Raw genomic sequence first — 18,479 nt, 5'->3', positions numbered from 1 at the left:
GTTACTTACCTCAAACGAGCCAAGTTAATACTCCAAAAATGCATTCCCTCGCAAATCGACCTTCGAACAACTCGAATCAAGTCTTGTAACACACAATGTGTCAAATAATGCTAGAGGAAATAATATCAGAGTATAAAGGCTCGATCTTTAATAAAAAAACAAAATCAACCCTGTATGCACCCCGAAACCCGATAAAAGTCACAAATCCTGATCACACATTCCAACACAAGTCCAAATATACAAGTTTCATCCATCTGACTATGCAACGGGGGAAATCCCAATTATTTATTCTCCAAAACTACTCACAAAACCCCCAATTTTTTCCTTTAGATTTCATCAACCAAAAGCAAAAATTAAGGGTAGAATCACGAAATCCGAGTTAAGAACACTTACCCAATCCAAGTGGGTGAAAATCGCCTAAAAAATTGCCCTAATCCGAGCTCCCAATCTCAAAATATAACAAAATGAAGCCAGACCCTCGATTAAAAATGTTCTGCACGGCGATTCTCGATTCTGCGACCAAATTTGTCGTTTCTGCGGTGTCACTTCAATGACAAAAGACCCGTTTCTAAGAGTCCCACTAAAATCCCGACCTTCCGCATCTGCAACCAAGTTTCCACTTCTGCAGAGCCGCATGTGCAACATTCCTTCGCAGGTGCAACCTCCGCAAGTGCGGTCAGCCTTGTGTATCTGCGCACTTCTACCCAAGCATGCCCTTCACATGTGCGACATCGCATATGTGAATCTTTCCTCCGCGGGTGCGGTGCACGAGAACCAGACCCGCCAACTAGCTGCAAAATGATTCGGAATCCATCTTAAACACACCTGATCCCCTCGGTACACCGACCGATACACCAACCAATCCCAAAATATAACACGGGTCTATTCGAAGAATAAGATCACACAATATAATATCAATACCACAAATCGCACCTCATTTCAAACTTAATGAACTAATCAAACTTCCAACTTCCAAACTCATGCCGAATCATGTCTAACCAACTCGGAATGACTTCAAATTTTGCACACAAGTCATACATTACCACACAAACCTATTTCAATACTCGGAATCCCAAATGGACATCAATAACCACAAAGTCAACTATGAGTTAAACTTATTAATTCTCCAAACCTTTAAATTTCTAACTTTCGATAATTAGAGCCAAATTAAATTAGGAATCTCCAAATCCAAATTCGGACATATGCCTAAGTCGAAAATCAACATCCGAACTAGTGGAACCATCAAAATATCATTTCGAGGTTGTTTTCTCAAAAGTCAAACCTCGGTCAGCTCTTATAACTTAGGCTTCCAATAATGAAACTAAGTGTTTCAATTCACTCCAACAGCTTCCCGAAACCAAACCAACCATCCCCACAAGTTACAAAGAAACAAACAAGCATATATAAAGCAACAAATAGGGCAACGGGGCTCAAATACACATAACGATGGTCGAGTCATTACATTGCTTCAATATGAAATGAGAAAGGATTTCATTTGGTTTTTATTCAAATGGTTGGATCGGTTATGAATGCCATGATTTGATAAAATAGATCTTTTGAGACTATTAAGCTATGAATCTATTTTTGAAATATCAAATATTTTGGGAATTACTACTGGAGACCACCGAAATTGGTTCGAATGTTGAGTTCGTTACTATGGAACTACATATACCCGTGTAGGGATACATACCAAACCTAAGCCGATGTTTGGGGGATGAAATTTTTCATTGTGAAAGCAATTAATTATTAATTAAAGAAACGAGGTTAAGTCGACTCGAATGACACTACGAAAAACTGCCCGGACAAATAGGGTAAAATACTTGTTGCTAGATTGATCACGTAGTGGTTATTTATGTCGGTGTCTGTATAGTGTTCTCTGTGAAAGATGAAAGATGACTTTCTTATATTTAGGCCTAAGGAGCCGAAAGTGATTTTAATAATTTAATGAAATTAAAATGGTTTTGTATGATTTTTGTTCGAATCGCGGGTTGATATAAATATTTAAAATTTTATATCATGGTTTGTATCTTACTAGCATGTTCACTTAAAATGATAAAGAGTATGACTTGATGTTATTGTTTACCGCTTTGTATAAAATATGAGTTGCATATATTTTTTAAAGCTTTGTCCCAGGAACTCTAGTTAGAGAGAGTATGAACCTTATTGAGTACCATGGTGGTGTACTCAGCCCTCAGAGATCCCTCTCCAAGCATCTTCTTACTTTACATGTTTCAGGTTGAGATGTGATATGTGATGAGCGAACACGACTAGAATGACTTTCTTTCCGAGGTATATGGTGAGGCACCACTTCATTTCTAAGGTAGCCATTATGTTGTTTCCTTGCTTTCTTTGTCAGGAATTGCCGAAGTTTTATTTTATCCTTGTGCCTTAGAGATTCTATAGACAGATGTCATTATTTTGGGTTGAAATGTAGAGCTATGCATATGGCATGCATGAAAGAGACATTGCTATCTTTATGTGTTTTTAATTATTAAAAATGGTGAATTTAAAGATTCTATTTTATTTATAATCTTAATCATTTAAAATAATTGTGTTTCCAGAAAAGCTTATGCATGCATTTAATAGGCATATAGATGAGTATTGGGTTGGTCTACTCGGATTGGATAGTATGCCGAATGCCGGTCATATACTTTTGGATTGTGACAAATAATACAAGCTCGCTCTAATCAAAACTTACATTAACATTCTAAATAATTTAACATCTTTATGTAACATGAACTTTTTGAGAAGACAAGTTTAGCACAATATTGTCTCAGCTTACCTAGATTTCTTCACTTTGAATATCTTCGTCGCTCCAATCCAAAAGATTCAACTTACCAAGTCAATCTCTAGAAGTTAATTTAAGAAGGCAGCTCGTACACAAACTCTAGAAACCCTAACTTGATTTTTCTCAATTCTAGGGTTCATAATTTGTATTGTTTTTTATAATAGTTTCTAGAGACCAATATCAAGTATAACCATCTTTAGCAATCGTAGTTGAAAGCGGTTTGCGAAGCTTACCTCGACTAGCAAAACTCTAGATTTGGAAGAAACCTTGTTCTTAAATTCTTGTTCTTAATCTCGTCATACCAGATAATATGTTCGTGAATAACTAATTGGCACATGTTCTCACTATAGATGCACGGTGATTATTCATGAAGTGTTAAATAAATTATGAATTTGGATGGAAGTAATGTGCATCTGACAAGTCCACTGAAATAAATTGCTATTTCATAGTATAGTATGTTTCTGCTATTATTATAATTATAAAGGCTCTCTCTCCCTCGTACCTTAATTTCAAAGTGGCATATCCTAATTTTTTTGCATCATCAAAGCTCATCATTCAATATGTCACACCTTATCGTCTTTCTTCTCTTATTTGTCCTTCAAAAGTTTCCCTTCACTAATCTAATTTATGCCTGAAATTAGTTTTTGTTTGATATCTGATTGTCTTCAAGAACAAACCGTGATTTCTTTCCAGATGCGCCTAGGATAGCACTTAACCTCACAACTTCAACATATGGCGATAAACTTACATATTAGCGAGTAATCTTTGTTGATCAAAAAAAGAAAACGATCAGATTCAGATATATGGACAATAAGAACACAAAGAACTACATCTAAATTTTTTTACCTTAGCAGCAGTGTCACAAACTCTAAATGCGTGCTTTTACCACAAGAATTTTAGTTTGCCAACATAATCCATCTAACACTTAAAAAAAAATTATTTGATAGCTTAGTGCAGCTACACAAGCACTTCTCAATGCTAACAACACAGCCTCCTATAGTAGAGGAAAGATTACAACTTTTCACAAAATTTCTCCTGAGTTTGGTTGGTGTATGATATTCGATTCCATCTTAATCTAAGTCTCTTGGGCTTGGGTGCGGGCATCGGATACAGGTGGGGGTCTAGAGGTTGGATCCTTCATAATCTAATAATTAAGATTCAGGGATACAGCGGATATTGGTGCGGAGATTCAGCTATATCTGAAAATAGAGCTATAAAATATGCCTATATTGTGAGATTTTTATGTGAAAATTACATGTAACTTGCAGAGTGCAGTAACTCAATCTTTTAATCTCAAGTTGTAGGTAGTCATATAGAAATCTAAAGTAGCTTTTGTCTTGAGAAATAAAAATACCAAATCTCATCTCTAATTTCGCAGCAGTTTGCAATATTTTCCCATCCAAGCAAAACACCCTGTCATCCCTTGTGTAATTTTGGATTGAAATTGCATCTAGAATGAAAAACTGAAGAGTGCACGGCAGCAATTGGAGAGTTATAAACTACTGATCTCAAGTCCAAGTGAATGAACATCGACAACAATTTCGTTGAGGGGATACTTGATTCTTAAATGATAACGAGGAAATCACAAGTCTAAAACTAAGTTGGTGTGGGTGATTGAGGAATCATTGATAGTTTGATACGATGATTTTGAGGTGACAATACAATGCCCCTACGCGGAACAGGAAACTGCTTTTCAGTCGCCAGCAGCCAACAAACCAATCTCTAGCATTCACTTTAATGCAACCAAAAATAACAGTTAAACACAGTTTCAGAAAAGAAAATCAATCCAAGGAGAAAATCAAGATGGTCGTTGTTTTTTTCTATACACCTTGATATCTGATTGACTATTATAACGGAAACAGTGCTTGTGTTGCAAGCAACTAAGTTTAGCATGGACTACAAGTCTAGAACCATCGAATAGTCAAGTGAGAAAGAAGCAAACCTGTAGGTATGGATCGACCATCATCAAACAGCTAAGCTTTGGGACATCATTCAGCAACTACACAGAAACAAAAATCTACATAGGCAAATCTTCTTAGAAATAAAGACATTTCAGACATCATACTAATCCAAAAAGAGGGAGGAATAATACTTATCAGCAGTGAATATTGGTGATTAAAAAGTAATCAGAATAAAACTGCAAAGACAATGTCATTGATTAAAAGAGACTAATAACTGGTTTAGATAACAGAATAACAAACTAAATTAGGTTCCATTCTAGTAAATAACCACTATAATTCCATACAAAAAACAAGATAAAAAAAAATCCCAAATTCAAAAAGCAGTGCTAGCCATGGTTACTTTAAGGGATTTGTTTACTCTTCATCGGCAGATCCAACACTCTTATTGTTGTTGTGCTTCCTGGCATACCTCTGGTTCCTCAAGAACTTAGGATCCATCTACATTTACCCCAAAATAAAAATAAATACCAGAATCAGATTAAAAGAAGAAAAGAGATGGGGTTTTTACATACTCCTTTGGTAGATGAATGGCGGTGCTTTCTTGGCTTCTTGATGCCATTCCTGTGGGCCTTGTACGACTGGTTGTGAGCTGTGTGATTTTTGGACTTGGCCATTTCACAAACCGACTGCAGAAAAATAAAACCTCAGCTCAAAGAGTTACAATATAAACAAATGAACGACAAAAGGAGAGATCGAAAGACCTACTGCTGAAGGCGCTAGGATTTTCGCACCAGCTGAGGAGAAAGTGGAAGAAGTAGCTAACGGCTTTTGGGTTCTTATCTGGGTTAAGTATAGAAACCCTAATTCTTGAAATTACGAAAATTGTCTTAATTAGGCTTTCTTTCTTGGGCCTTTATTGGTTTCTTGTGTTTTTCTATCTGGGCCTTTCGTTCAGCGAAGAGCCCAATCTTGGTACAGATGTATAAGAATAGTGCTGAATAAGGTGTATTAGTAATGCAAAGATTAGTAATGTATGGGTTATAATGCAAGCATTATTTATGCAGAGATTTATTTTTATTCACTGTTTGGTGTGGTATATTAAAAATTAAGATGCATTGTAGAATTTTTAAGAAAATTAGTTGTTTACAAAAAACGCCCTCCATATTCTTTAGCTTTAAGGGACTTTAAGGATAATTTTATCTTTTACCATGTTGATGCATGCATTAATAGCCTTGGTATTATTAATATCATAGTTTTCTATGTATTAGTTATACATAGGATAATACTCAATAAGTTGTATAACTAATACTTGCATTAGTAAATAGTAACAGATAGGTTAAAAAAGTATATCAAACAAGGGATTAGTAATATGAAAAGTTAATGCATACATTATTTTTCTCTAATGCGTCCTACCAAACAGCTCATTGCTATATGTTTACCTTAAAAATTGGATAACAATTAAACTTATAATGTGGTTTTAAGGATACGTGATTTCACCTAATACCAATTGATAAACGTAAAGATAAATGATGGAAATTAACAATAATATAAAGCAAACCAGTATTTGGATAGAGCCCTCGAGCTTGAATACCCTCGATCTAGTTATATAAGAACAGTTAAAAAGGCAATAGGCTGATAAACAAGAGAATGTAAATTAAAGAGAGAATATTGTATTTCTTTTATCTGTGTGAATGTAAAGTGTCTACAAATGATAGGGAATTCTCTTTATATAGTAGAGGAATCCTAATTATGGTATAACTCTAATTACAGAAGAAAATCACATGATTAGCTAATTAACCGCCTTTAATTTGATCCGTTCCGAGATTTCCGTTGTGATCTTCGACCAGTCACAGATATCTCGCTTTCCCGTTATTGTGCTTCGGTCGGAGTCTGCCCTGTTTGACCTCGATCACTGCCGGCTTCGATCTCGGCAGGCACTTCGACTCTCGAACACAATACCTTGCCTTCATCACTTTGATCCATTCCACATCGAGGCTAACCCTCGAAACAATTCCATGGTTTTGATTAAATAGCAAAATTAGGTAGGCCCGATTTTAACAGTATAGAGATAGTCCCCTCGTTTCTTGGAGTGTAATGAGAAGAAGCAAATTGAGCCTTCGATTTTGTGCCTCGACCGATTATGATGTCACCCTCGTGACGTAAGCGATGGAAGCGACCGAAGTGTCCCATCAATACAGTTCCCAAAATCATTAATGAGCGTCAGTTGGTGGTCGACCACTAGTGTATTTAAACCGTGGTAGCGATCATTATAAATAGATCTTCCTCATAATTTCTCAAATTTTACTTTCAAACTTCTCTTAATCTTCAAAGCGCAACTTCTTCCAAGTTTAACAGTTTAGCGAATTCTTCAAATCCCACTATCAAGCTTCTCTCAAAACAACAAATCTTATATTCTTCTTTCTCTAAACCCATATAAAAATGGCAAAATCGTCAAAAACTGTTCCTCAAAGGGAAAAAGCTTCTTCAACGCGACCGTCCGGCGATAAAATGCCCGTGGAGCCACGCCTTGAGGAGTGCATTTCTAGGGGGTGTGATTCCGACTTCAAAGTCGAGAAAACTTCGTCGGTCCCTGGCCAATGTGAGCCAATGTAGAGATATATATGCTCGATAATTGAGGGCGACCTCGAGCAGGTGAAGAAAGATTGCCATTGGGAAAATAAAGAGGTAGTGATTCCGACCCCCAAAGAAGACATCACTACTCATGTGAAAGGGTTCCTAAGTATTTACACTTACCCTTTCACGCTGGGCCCCGTCGATCCCGTCATCATCGACTTATGCTATCAATACCAAATAACCCTAGGTCATATCCATCCCTTTTTTTGGCGGATCGTCATTCTGCTCCGATTCTTTGTGATCAAGGTCGAAGGGATGCCTTTCACCCTTGACCATCTCATCAGAATGTACAGCCACCGTCTCTATTGAGGCGAGTTAATAAGGCTCCAACATCGGGCTACCAAGATGTTGTTCTCGAGAATATACAAGGACAAAGATCGAGGATGGATGGGCCGAATCATTCGAGTGAGGACTTCCGACATAATTCTGGCCAAGAAGATGTCATTCCCCGAGGAATGGAACATGAAGCGTAAGTACAAAACCCACTTATAGCTTCTGTTTATTGTTTTGTTTCTTTTGTCTTTTCTCATCGACATCTTTTCCTATGATATAGCGGCTTCTTGGGTTCCTGGTGAAATTCCAAACCTCGAGAGTTGGGTTCGGAAACTAGCCTCGACCTCTTCGTATGCTGAGCGCTCATGGCACGATTTGGCAAAGGGACGATGGGACGCCAAAAATCATGGTAAGCTTCTTTACACGTATTTGATGCTCTCCACTAAAATATTTCTTTTTGTATTTACTTGATTTCCTTTCATACAGGTCTCGGGGACATTACCGTCATGAGGCCCCCGTCTGGGGAGAAGGAGGCCTCGAAGCCAGGGAGGGATAAGAAGAGGAAAAGGGTCTCGCCCTCCGATACTCCAAAGCCCAAGAAGAGCAAGGCTCGCAGGTCGAAAAAGGACATCGCCACCCTGCTTGTTGATGTTGCTCAGCGTCTAAGGAAGGAAGAAGAGGAATATGAAGATGCTAACTTAGAGCTAGTAGCTCGAATGAAGAGGGGCGCCAAGGCCTCGAAGGCCATTGAGCTGGTGATGATCGAAGATGTTCAGCCTCGAACCGAAGATATCTCAGAGAGTGGCCCGAGCAAAGTCTCCGAGTCCTCGGAGGCTGAAGATGCCTCCTGCCGTGATGAGCAATCGGCGGATTTGCTTAAAGGGACCGGTTCTGAGGCCCTTCAAAATGAAAAGAACGCCCTAAGTGACTTTCTTGGGGCAATAGACGTTGATGATTCGTCGCCCCTCCCCACATTTTCTGAGGGGAAAATTCAAGAGGCCTAGGCCATGGATACCCCGATGTGGGAATGGCCCACAAAGGGGAGGACCTTTTTCACGGTTACTTCACGGGAGTCGAAGATGCTTCCAATCTGGGTGATGCATAGAGTATCTTCGATGAGGCTCATCAACTTCTGAGGTTAGTGATACCATAGCATGAGGTAAACCCGTACTCATAAGGATTTTCAAGGGTTAGTGATATCAAACCCTTTACTTTATTATTCCTTAGCATAAGCTTGTTCGAGAGCTCGAACAATTTGGTACCCCTTAAGGTTTTTTAGGGTTGATGTTATCGAACTCTTTGTGATTCAGCTGAGGGTAGCCTTTTTTAACAGGTTTTATGAAAATATTGGAAGGCCTATTTTATTACAAAATTTGGACGTCTCTGAACCGTGTTAGTTTGGCCATAGCCTTTAACTTGAGATTTGCCCTTTGGGCTTGTTTCTCAATTTCACTTTGAACTTGTTCGAAGCGTCAGTCCCCGAGTGGGATGGCCGTAGCCCGTAAAAATGAGGGTTGCCTTTATAAGGTTTTATAATCTTGAAGTTTAATAATTCAAGCATGTCGATGTTTGGATGGCAGTCCCCGAGTACGGGGTTGATTGTTCGAGCTTTAGTTGTGATCGGCGCTTGAGCCGATTTCCGCAATAGATCATAAGTATGAAATTGTAAAGTAGAAATTTCACTAAGGCATGGAACATCAGGTAAAGACAAAAAATACTTCTTTCAATAGATCATTCATGCGTACATGTTCATCTGGTCTCGATTAATCTACATGGATACACGAAATTTATCTATCGAGACCCTGGTGACACGAAGTATTTTCCTTAAAAACATAACATCCGAACCCAGTATTCGAGGTTGATTTGTAAAGAAGCCTCGGATACAGTTGAATTGCTTTAAGTTAGCACGAACAATGATTGCCTCGTTAAAAACCTTGTCAGAAAAACCCATTTGGGATAAAAACTGGTCGAAGGGAAAAAGAGTGCAACACGTGCTTTCAGACCTAAGGACTTCATTTTTGGAGAGAGCTTCGATGCCTTCGATCGAACACCTGCAACAAGTTAGTATAAAATACAAATGAAAAAGGAGAAAGTCATACCTTAGTAATAATATCGTTTGAGGAGTGATATGTTACAATTGTTTGGCAATTGTTCGCCGTTCATCGTGTCAAGTTTGTAAGATCCCTTTCCGATGATGTTGAGGACCTGATACGATCCCTCCCAATTTGGACCGATCTTTCCCTCGTTTGTGTGTCGAGTGTTGATGGTGATTTTGCTCAGGACTAAGTCCTCAATTTTGAAGTGTCGAAGATTGACTCTTCGATTGTAATATCTCTCAATTCGCTATTTCTGGGCGGCCATTCAAACAAGGGCGACTTCCCATTTTTCATCCAACAATTCGAGGTTTTGTATTCTTAGCCTCATGATTTGAGTCCTCCATTGTGTATCGAAACCTGACGCTAGGTTCCTCGACTTCGACCGGAATTAGTTCTTCGGTGCAACATACTAAGGAGAGCGGTGTTTCCCCCGTACTGGATTTTGACGTTGTTCGATACGCCCAAAAGACTTTGGGCAAAATTTCTCTCTATTTTCCCTTAGAGTCGTTCAATTTCTTCTTAGATTCTGAATGATGGTCTTGTTTGTCGATTCGGCCTGTCCGTTCCCACTAGGATGACATGGCATCGACAAGATCCTTTTATTTTGTGATCTTCGAGGAACTTTGTTATTTTGCTTTCGATGAATTATTTTCCATTATCGTATACGATTTCGGCGGGTATCCCGAATCGGCATGTGATGTGATCCCAAATAAAGTCTACTACTTTTTTTCTTTGTCTTTCTCAGAAGCATGTGCTTCAACCCACTTATAGAAATAGTCAGTCATAAATAAAATGAACTTAGCATTACCTGGGGCCGATGGCAAAGGACCGACGATATCCATTCCCCATTTGATGAACGACCATGGGGATAAGACTGAATAAAGGTGCTCTCCGGGCTAGTGGATCATAGGTGCATGTCTTTGGCATTTGTCATATTTTCGAACGAACTCCTTAGTATCTTTTTCCATATTGGCCCAATATTATCCCACCCTGATAACTTTGTGAACTAGTGATTCAGCACCAAAATAGTTCCCGCATGTACCCTCGTGAATTTCTTGAAAGACGTAGTCAGTGTCTCTCGGAGCCAAACATATTACCAATGGTCCATCGAACAGCCTTCTGTATAATGTTCTATCTTCGGCCAATGTGAATCGTGCAGCCTTTGTTCGCAGGGTTCTCGATTCCTTAGGGTCTAATGGGAGCCTCTCGTTTTTTAGATACTCGATATATTTGTTCCTCCAATCTCAAGTTAGGATCGTGGAGTTTATTTTGGCATGGCCTTCTTCAACTACTGACTTTGAAAGTTGTACGACAGTCCCCGAGCTGATTTCGTCGTCTTCGACTATTGACCCTAAATTTGCAAGGGCATCGGCTTCACAGTTCTATTCTCGAGGTACATATTGTAGGGTTCATTCTTTAAACCGGTATAGGGCTACCTACAGCTTGTCTAAGTACCTTTGCATTCAATCTTCTCGAACCTCGAAGGTCCTGTTGACTTGGTTAACCACAAGTAAGGAGTCACACTTGGACTCGGTGATTTTTTCTCCCAAGCTTTTAGCAAGCTCGATACCTGCAATCATGGCCTCATACTCGACCTCACTGTTATTCAACTTAGAGGTTTTGATATATTGTCTAATTATATTTCCTATGGCGGCTTCAAAACAATGCCTAGCTCGGACCCTTTCATATTTGAAGCACCATCTCTGAAAAGGGTCCACACCCCCGAAGATGTACCTATTTTTAACAAAAGTTCCTTTTCGACCTCGGGTACGAGGGTTGGCGTGAAGTCGGCCACGAAGTCTGCCAAGATTTGAGAGTTGATGGTCGTTCAGGGTTGATACTCGATATCATACCCACTGATTTCGACGACCCATTCAGCCAATCGGCCCGAGAGTTCGGGCTTGTGTAGAACATTATGAAGAGGGTAAGTGGTCACCAAGCAAATTGGGTGGTACTAAAAATATGGTTTTAATTTCCTAGAGGCGCTTATTAGAGCAAGCGCTAATTTTTCTAAGTGTGAGTACCGGGTCTCGGCTTCACCTAGAGTTCGACTAACATAGTAAATAGGAAATTGCATACCTTGCTCTTCTCGAACTAGGACACCACTTACCGCGACTTCTGAGACTGCCAAATAAGTAGAGCTGCTCGGCCACTTTCGGAGTATGAAGCAATGGTGGGCTCGAAAGATACTGCTTTAACTCTTCCAACGCATGTTGTCATTCTAGGGTCCAAGCAAAATTGTTCTTCTATTTGAGCAGTGAGAAGAACTTGTGACTTCGATCTGAAGACCTCGAGATGAACCGGCCTAAGACAGTTATCCGCCTTGTTAATCTTTGCACGGCCTTAACGTTGTCCACGATCGTGATGTCTTTGATTGCCTTTATTTTATCGAGGTTGATCTCAATTCCCCGATTTAATACCATAAAGCTGAGGAACTTGCCTGAACCGACGCCGAACGCACATTTCTCAGGATTAAGCTTCATGTTGTATTTTCTTAATATGTTGAAAGTTTCCTGCAAATGTGTCAAATGGTCCTCTGCACGCAGGGACTTAACTAGCATATCCTCAATATATACCTCCATTGATTTACCTATTTATTCTTCAAACATTCGATTCACTAGGCGTTGGTAAGTAACACTGGTATTTTTTAGCCCAAACGACATTACATTATAACAATATGTGACATACTTAGTGATAAAGGAAGTCTTTTCCTGATCCTCCAGGTTCATTTGAATTTGATTGTACCCAGAATAGGCATAGAGAAAACTAAGGATCTCGTGGCCGGTTGTGGCATCGATCATGTGATCGATATTTGGCAGAGGAATAGAGTCTTTGGGAAATGCTTTGTTTAAATCTTTATAATCTACGCATATTCTAAGTTTGTTTCCCTTCTTAGTGACTACAACTATGTTTTTTATCCATTCAGGATATTTTACTTCCTGGTCCCACCTTTCGATCGGGAAGATGCTCGATCAATATGACTTGTTCCAACTCTTTGACCGTTGACTTCATTGCGTCAGAATCATCGGGGGTCATGAAGGTTCGAGGTATCATAAAATCTTCATCCTCGAAGATCTCTTGCTCCTTCGACGGGGCCGAGGCTGGTACCTGTAGTTGCTATTTGACTTATTGTTTTCCCTTTGGCTCGATTCCTTTGCTGATGAAAGCACCGATACCGGTACTACTTCGTCGATTGCAAATATCTCTTTGGCGGTGGGTTGTTCGCCGTACACCATTTTGATTCTTTCCGACGTCAGGAATTTCAAGACCTAATGGAGTGTCGAAGGTACTGCCCTCATATAATGAATCCAAGGTTTTTCGAGCAACACGTTGTATCTCATATCACCTTCGATTACATGGAACTTTGTTTCTTGGATAGTCTCGGCCTCGTTTACTAGCAACATGATTTCCCTTTTGGTGGTTTCACTTGCCATGTTGAAACCTTTGAGTACTCGAGCTGCAGGCACGATTTGATCCTGGAGGCTGAGTTGTTCTATGACCCTCCATCGAATAATATTTGCCGAGCTAACTTGATCAACCAACACACGTTTAGCTTGAATTTTATTCATAAGGATAGATATTACCAGTGCGTCGTCGTGAGGCTGTTCGATCCCTTCTGCATCCTCATCGTGGAAAGATAAGGTATCTTCTGGTAAGTAATCCTTGGTATGCTTCTCCCTTGTGATTGTCACTTTGGTGCGTTTAAATATCGGGCCTTGAGGAATATCGACCCCACCAACGATCATATGAATCACGTGTTGCGGTTCCTCCTATTTGTTTTTTCTATTTGCATCCCTGTCTCTGAAGTGGTTTTTAGCTCGGTCACTCAAAAACTCTCGAAGGTGATCCTCATTGAATAAATGAGCTACCTCATCCCTTAACTGTCTGTAGTCTTTGGTTTTGTGACAATGAGTTCCATGGTATTTTCACATTTGATTAGGGCTCCTTTGAGTCGGGTCGGTCTGTGGAGGTCTGGGCCACCTAGTATCCTTGATTCGTCCAATGGCTGATACAATACCTGAGGCATCGATGCTGAAGTTGTATTCTGATAACTGCGGTGCTTCTTTGGGCTCGACATGTTTGTCGAAGCCACTCTTACTCATGAGCCCTCAGGAAGTTTTTCCTCGATCATTCCTTCGATCATTTCGAACGGGATTACGTCTCGGTCTTTTATTCCTACGATCTGTGTTGTATGGTTGGTATCGATCTCTGTTTGATCGAGGCTCTTTGTCGATGTCTCTTTGAATCTTGCCTTCGGATCTATTTTGGTAAACAGAACTAGAAGGGGCTCCTAACTGATATCCTTGACTCTGATCTTTGACTGGTATCGATTATGTACATCGGCCCAAGTCACAGTTGGATATTCAATCAAATTCTACTTTAGTTGTCGTGATGCTACCGAACTTTGCTCATTCAAACCTTGAGTGAAGGCTTGGACAACCCAATCGTCGGTGATCGCGGGTAGGTCCATGCGTTCCATCTGGAACCGAGATACGGATTCCCTTAGCATTTCATTGTCTTTTTGTCTCACTTTGAAGAGGCACGACTTCCTAGTCGCAACCTTTATTGCTTCGGTGTGTGTCTTTACGAACGAGTCAGCAAGCATGGCAAATGAATCTATGGAATTGGGTGGAAAATTGTGGTACCATATCACCGCCCCCTTCGATTAAGTTTCTCTAAATATTTTCAACAAAACAGATTCAATTTCATCATCTTCTAAGTCATTTCATTTTATTGCGCATGTATAAGAAGTGACATGTTCATTAGGATCAGTGGTTCCATTCTACTTGGGAATTTCTGGCATGTGGAACTTCTTTGGAATGGGATTCGGAGACGCATTTGGTAGGAAAGGATTTTGTACGAACTTCTTCGAATCTAAACCCTTTAGAATCGGGGGTACCCCTGGTATTTGATCAACCCGTGAGTTGTATGTTTCTACCTTTTTATCATTAGCCTCAATTTTTTTCTCTTGATTCGATCCGTTTAGTGAGCTCCTCTAGCATCTTCATGATGGTGGGATCAGTTCCCGATCCATTATTAATCGATTTCTCCGGTACAGGTTCGTACTTGTGAATAACTTCCTGTGATGCATTATCAACTCCCCCAAACTTAAACCTTTGCTTGTCCTCCAACAAACAAAATAAGACCCACCCCTCAAAGGCAACATCCAAGCAATTTCAGCTTATCCTAAAGTAACCTCAACAAGCATCAATTGGGACTAACAATTGCCCTCAATGTGAATGCATCATTAACACATTTAAACTTTGAAAACTTGTGGATCAAGTGTGACACAAGAGCATCAAGAGTTGACATATTTCATCAAAGAACTTTTCTCAATTACTTTGGTCATTGTGGAACCCAAACTCACACATCCTTAACTCTCCCTAAGTGAACCTCACCTTTTAGAGTATTGACACACAAACCGAGGTTGATGGATTTTCACTCATCTCTCTCAAGGAAGAGGCCACAAGTCCGGCTCTAAGTACCATATGCTTGCCCCTTATGTAAGTATCCACCAATGTAGGTTCCCTTCAACTCAAAATCATGTAGGGCTTTTGTGGAGTCATTGTGAAGGCTTTTGGGTAAGGGTAGGACATATTTTTGTTCAAGTGGATTCAATCTTCCCTTAAGCACTTCTTTTGATTCATTTTGGCACACTTTCTTGACTCATTTGAGTATTCACTTCTTTTTCAAGGGGTTAGAGAGACACATTGTCACCCTTTCTTATGCAATTCAACACATTTCTCTTTTTTCTACTTTTTCCACACCCTTTTTCACTTTTGGTTTCTTTGAATCCCCTTTCTAACCTTATTCAACTCGGTCTTTCTTTTTGTCTTATCTTTTCTTTCTTTTTCATTACCTTTCTTTTCTTTTGCTTTTGTACCTTTTACCACATTGTTTCCTTTCTTATCTCCCCCCCCAAACTTAAACATTTTCCATCTACTCAAGGGAAGATTTGGGTGCCAAGAGAGGGTATCATTAAGCACGGGTATAGGCTTGTAGCTTTGGTTCTTGAAAGAAAAAGGTTCAAGGCTCAAAAGGGTTAACTAGGGATCATTTCATTGGTAGGTCATGGAATTGTTCAATCTTAGCATTTTGGATCAAGGAGAGCCTACAATCACTTCTCAAGCCAAATTTCACCTAGGATTTCGCCTCAACAAACATTCGGAGCAAGTTCTAGACCATCGGCTCGGGACTTGGACTCGAAAATTGAATTCTCACCACACACACTCAAGGATTGCTAAAGATATCGAGTCAAGGGCCCACAACGACCTTAGTTACGATTCAAGCGCACAATGGTCCAGTACGACCACATGATGACTGTTTGGTCAACACAAGAGTCTCAAGGCCACGACTTTCACCATCCTGAGCACAACATTATGTCTTTGACCATGGGATCAAAGGCAAATGTGCTAGGCCCAAGTGAAGCTTTGCCTGAGGTACCCTTAACTACAAAAACTTGAAAATCAAAAAGAAAAATCACAAACGGACTCAAACCCTTAAGAAGGTTGTCACGCCATCTATCATTGGGAAGAGCCACCCGGTTCGCACAACACTCTACCCTTGGAAAGAACCGTGGCATTAAGAAAACCAAGGGCTTATTGCAAACGCCAAAACAAAACAAAAAGGCTACGAGCCTACTATGAAGCTAAAAACGAAAAATTTTAACGAAAATAGAAAAACCGAATGAATATGTACAATAGGGGAGTAAAATATACAGCGGGGGGAATGGATATGTACATAAAGTAGAAAAGTAACTAGAATGAAAAGTTATATACAGGCCAACTATCAACTAGCAACATAAGCTAAGAGTCAAATAAATATGTACAGTCATCCCAAATGTATCAACCATCAAAATAGTAGGGCGCACCCCCACGAATAAAAGCTGACATTGTCCCCAATGCCAACTACCAAAATAAGCATATAAACAGAGAAAGGATATAGAGTGGCTCCTCAAGCCTGATCCGTCGTCATGGGTTGATCAGTGGTCCCCTGGTCTTCTATACTGGCGGGAACCTCAAACTGGTTCCCGACCTGCTGATACTCTACTGCCGGGACAGGGGCCGGGTCATGGACCGGCTGAACATCTGGTGGAGCACTGGAAGTATCCTCCTGAACCTGTGCTACCTTTATCACAACACCCTCAGTGCTAGGAAGCTTCCTCTTCTTCCTTGGTGCCTAGGCTCCTCCTCCTGCTGTGGCTCCGGTACAACTACTGCTGGTGGAGGTGCTGACTGATCAAAAAACAAGTCTAAAGGCAGTTGGTCTACCTTTAGCTTGTCAATCTCAGCTCGGAGCACCTTCACCTCTTCCTTAGATGCCCGAGATTTTTTCATCTTTTTGTGTTCTCTGGCAAGATCCTTTAGATCTTTGTCCTGTGCATCAACTGACTTTGTCAAGGCAGCCTGGGTAGCCAAAATCTTCTCCTGGTTGGCTAGGAGTGTCTTCAATGTCTCCTCAATGGACTGAGGAATCTCAACAGTGGCTGGAACAGACTGGGCCGCAACTATGGTAGCCAAAATGGACAACTTGGATGTCGAGACTGACATCCAGTTGTTCAAACTAGCTAATGTCTTTGCTAACTGCTGGGCCGTGAAGGGGTTGGATTTGGAGGTGGGAACCACTGGGCCAGTTGAAGAACTAGGACCCGCAAAGGAGGATGGGATGTCCGGAACAGTAGTGGCAGTAGAAGTAGGTGGCTCAATAGAAGCCTCTACCGCAACTGGCTCCTCAGACTGGCCAGTCGGGGAAGAGGTGGATGCTTTTCCCTTCTTATCCCCCTTCGGGTTGTCTGGCCCCTGAATACTAAACCATGAAAACGGGGACACCGGCCGGACTCCAACATCGAAGGGGTATTTCTTCACCTTTGCATCTTCAAAGTACATTGTGAGGGTGTTCGGGTAGGGGTAGTTTCTGTCTGTATCAATGCCAATGGATGTGATCACACTGTACATAACATTCCCCACATTGATGGGGAAACCTGCCATAATGGATGCAATGAGAACCGCTCGGGCAATTGGAATGGTCTGGTCATGGGACGAAGGGTCCAACCTGTTGCATACAAAAATTAACCATCCTCTCGCCTCAAAATTGAGGTTCTTTCGCAGTATTTTCTTCCCCACCTGAATCCACTCCGGAACAGTACCCGACTGAGCTAAGAACTGTGCCACCCAAGGACGAGCTTCCTCTTTAAACTCTAACTTCTCTCTGTACAGAGAGTCATCCTCCTCATTGAAACCCAAATACTCGTTCAACGCCTCTCCCGAGAACACTATCTTCTTATCCCGCACTTTGGTTGCAATTGACCCTTCTTTGGTGTGGGCCACATTGCTGTAGAATTCCTTCACCATATGTTCATTTGCATCGACCAGCTCATCTTTGAAGAAATCCTACCTCACTCTAGTAATAAATTGTTTATGGACTCGGGGAAGGTAGGGTAACAAATCCCGGGTGACTACTCTTCTTTCTAGAATCACCTTCTTCTTGGGCCACACTTCCCGGAATTTATGAAAGGCCACCTCACTGACAAATCTGTCCTGCCATACAACTGGGTTTCTAGTTCTTTCAATTTCCCCAACTCCAAGTACCCCACTATTGGGGACCTCCTCATCACTCTTGTTTTTATCTTCTGCACCCTCCCCGGGTTCTGAAGCTGTGGGGGAGGTGGAGTATTTGGCACTGCCTCCTTCTGAGCCCTCAGACGACTTAGGTTGTATAACAGTTGGAGCTTTAGCTGGGCCTGCGAGGGCTTTCCCCGAATCAGTTGAGACATCTTGGGAGGGGAGG

The 18,479-nt window shown here is 40.7% G+C and overlaps 1 long non-coding RNA gene across 1 annotated transcript; it reads right to left on the bottom strand.

The window, feature by feature from the left end:
- Positions 1 to 4,311: 4,311 nt before the first annotated feature.
- On the bottom strand, positions 4,312 to 5,107 carry LOC142176585 (uncharacterized). The gene is made up of 2 exons (XR_012705268.1): positions 4,731 to 5,107; positions 4,312 to 4,520 (listed from the first exon to the last, which is right to left on the bottom strand). It is a non-coding gene; the product is annotated as an uncharacterized LOC142176585 (long non-coding RNA).
- Between the last annotated feature and the right edge of the window lie 13,372 nt (positions 5,108 to 18,479).

The sequence above is a fragment of the Nicotiana tabacum genome, chromosome 22 (genome assembly GCF_000715075.1).
Source record: "Nicotiana tabacum cultivar K326 chromosome 22, ASM71507v2, whole genome shotgun sequence".
In the NCBI taxonomy this organism is placed as follows: domain Eukaryota; kingdom Viridiplantae; phylum Streptophyta; class Magnoliopsida; order Solanales; family Solanaceae; genus Nicotiana; species Nicotiana tabacum.
This window is presented reverse-complemented; position numbering and strand designations above follow the sequence as displayed.